Below are 3,524 nucleotides of genomic sequence, written 5' to 3' on the forward strand. Positions count from 1 at the left end.
CCCCCCCCCCCTCCCCTCCCCCCTTAACTGATCTAACTGAGCAAGCAAGCGGTGCTTCCTGCTTTGAGAAATTAATCAGTTTGTTAGAACTTTATCATTCTTTACGGAAACTTGTCACTATTGGCTGCAGATGCTATATTCTGAAATATGATTTTCTAATATCATATGTATGTTTTCCCTTTTCCCCTAGAAATTCCCACTGTTGTTCTGGATTTCCTATGGTATTTGGGGTAGGGAAAGCATAGTAGAATTCAAACTCTTGATTATTCATCAGATTCGAGATTTGGGAGGGGTTTAGCCTTCTGAATCTGGTGCTTAGAACAAATAGATTGGAAAATGAGCTTGTGTTTTATATTTATACCCACTTAATGCCCAGACAAAGGCAGAACAAAACTAAACTACTTACTGTGATAAGAAGAGTTAGGTGTTGCGGAGCATAAATTGTGTTGGACAATTAGTGAAGCTATCATACGGGGTGGTTCTGAGTTCGACTCCTCTTACCTCCTTGGGGCCACTCACATGGGGGTGTTTAGTGCTCTTCACTGCTTTCAGTGAAAGTTGAATGGCTCTAATTCAACCCCAGTAAGACTCGGTTCATTTGGTTGTGGGGTCAGTATAGACCCGCAGGAATAGTCAGGCCAAAGTTCTGGATACTTGTTGTTAGCAAAAAAAAAAAAAAAATGTAATGGGTTTAATCTGACTACTTCAGGCTTTCATGCCTTCAGTGTCGGAGTCAAATAGTTATTTTCTGAATGACAGCCAGTACTCTTAAATACCTTAACATGCACTGGTCTCAACCAAATTGAGTCCACATAATTTCTAGCATTTCTGTTGGTTTTTAATACAAGTTTTAAAAACAAATTAAGATTCAAAATAACTTCAAAACTAATTTTAATTAAAGGGGAGTTTCATAACTCTTTAAGTCTCTTTTATATGGTTTCTTAATAAGTTCAGTTGCTACAAGATATTACGTAGCCTTCTCTTTTGTAGCCCCTAAAGAGAGTTATATTTATTTAGTTTTAAGAGATCTTAATTTCTTCTCTTTAAGTTTCATTTATTCCTTATTTTTAAAGCTCTTTTGATTTCTTTCTTTTACTCCTCATCTCATTTGTCTTATAAATAGGGGGAGCTTTAGCATTTGTAAAACACGGAACAAGTCATTTGAGTTATTCAAGTGTATTCTTAATTTTGCTTCTCTTGGGTTTTGTTGGATTTTAACATGTCCATTGTGTGAGTGTGTGTTTTCTAGTATAAGCACAGCCTTATAGCATTCGAAGGGGTCCAGTAGTCGAGTGCACGATTACTGGGGGAGCCATCGGGTTGTTTTATCTTGGAGGCCGATTTGTAATATTCCTGGTTGCACCATAGGGGGCATCTACGGTCTTAAGGATAGTGTCAAGTGACACGACTCAGCCCACCAATTTTTCTAACAATCTTTGTTTCAGGTATCAAGAATATTTCATACAAGTGATAGATTGAAAGTTCTCCTATCAGGAAGGCGACATTGAGGTTTGCTCTCTCAATATTCTGACACATGAATTTCCTTACAATTCTTAAGACCGTAGATACCCAGTTTATTGAGAGATCAAAATCCTTGACATGGTTAGTAGGATTGTGTCGGTGATGGAAAATCTAAAGGATTATCCCTAACTTTGATAAAATAAAATCATTTTATAGTTCAAATTAAAAGGTTGGTAAAATATGTGACCCATGGGGATTCGAAACTTTTATCATTATTGACAACCCAATTGGTGGTTACCAATTAAATTGGTTTTTTCATATTTAAGATTGTTACAATGATTGGGAAAAACTTGCCATTAATTGATTTAATGGTTCATAGTTAAAAATTAATGTCCATTCATTAATGCATTAACTTGTTGGAAAGTATTTTATCATGGATTTCAAAATCAAAATATTTTAATACTAGTTTTTTATATTTAAATGATTTATCATATAACAACTGTCTAATATTTTGGGTTTTGATTGATCCATCTATCTCTAAGGAGAGTCATTTCTCGTAATTCTCTAAGATTTATTTTGCTAATCGATAAGTTCATTCAATGGAATTTGAGTTATATGATTCTAAAGATGTTTTTCCTAAGAAGTGTAAGTATTAAAACAAAGAGGTAGGAAGTGTGATTTCCAAGTCCAAATGTTTTTAATGATTATGAGATTGAAAATTAATATTTTTTATGTATTTTTTTTAAAGTTAATATCTATAGACTATGGATTGAGATTTTTCAGTAGTCCAAGATAATGTAAATATTTATTATCTTTATGTTGTTGAGCATGAAAATTTTATTATTTGAGAAAGGGTTTACTATAATCCCATATACCTTGTTCCTATTGAAAGGTTTTCCAACAGATTTTTTGGTCCAATAATGTGGATTCAATTATATTGAATTCGTTATGTGAAAGATTAAACATATATTCCTTTAAGCTTCCCATCATAGTTTGAAGTAAAATTGAATAATTTATATGACTGACTGAGGGGTTACTTTGAATCATAACGGGTGATCAATTTGACAAGGATGCTCAAATGATTGTGTTAGTTATATTGATTAAAACTTGGACAAACATCATTGCAAGTTTTATATATAATTCATGTTCTGTCCATTTGATTTATTCTTAAATTCACATATGACAAATCTCCTTGAATGTTTAAGGAAAGCTTGTCTAGACTTGGGTAACACTAAGGACATATGATTGAATCTATCTTATGAGTAAAAGTGTTATGACTGTAAATTTATTTACAACCCATTCTATGTATAATAATATTACTCACATGACCCTGTTCGTCAATATTTGTGGTGTAAAGGTTTATGACCAATTTGATTTTCAAAGTGAAAATTAAGTATATATATATGTTGCATATTGTCTATTATAGGTAATGATTTTGAATTCATCAACATTATTATGTAAAGTCAACATTGGATGTTAACATCTAAGTAATATTATCTAATTAGATAATTGGGATTAAAGTTCTGCTCGGTCCATTTAGACCACATCATAGCTCATTTGAACAGTTCAAATTAGTGTGCTAGTGGAGACCCAAATTGAGTCATCTCATTTGGTTATTCAGATTAATTTGTATTATCTGATTTAAACATTGGATCAAGTGACTCAGTTAAGAGTAAATTGGACCGTATGACAATCCGAATCAAATAGTATTCTATTTTGCCTAAATAAACCAATTGTAAGGCAATATAGCCTTAGTTTTTCCAACATTATTTCTGTGATGCAACAGTTTTGTAGTCAAACTCATTTTAGAAATTTATTTGATACGTATTGCATCATGTTTATTGATTTGTTCAATAAGGTGTTTGGGGGTTTTCTATTTTATTTGTTTACTTTCTAGTTGGATTCTAAATCTATACGATTTGACAAATTTTATTTAGTCTAATATATTGGCGGCTCAAGCCAAATGACTAATTTTATTGACTATTTAAGCGAAGGACATTTGTATGACATAACGTCTATTGGTTTACAAGAAATATCAAGAATTATTAATATGCATAAGGAAA

The sequence above is a fragment of the Macadamia integrifolia genome, unplaced genomic scaffold (assembly GCF_013358625.1).
Source record: "Macadamia integrifolia cultivar HAES 741 unplaced genomic scaffold, SCU_Mint_v3 scaffold1674, whole genome shotgun sequence".
Taxonomy (NCBI): domain Eukaryota; kingdom Viridiplantae; phylum Streptophyta; class Magnoliopsida; order Proteales; family Proteaceae; genus Macadamia; species Macadamia integrifolia.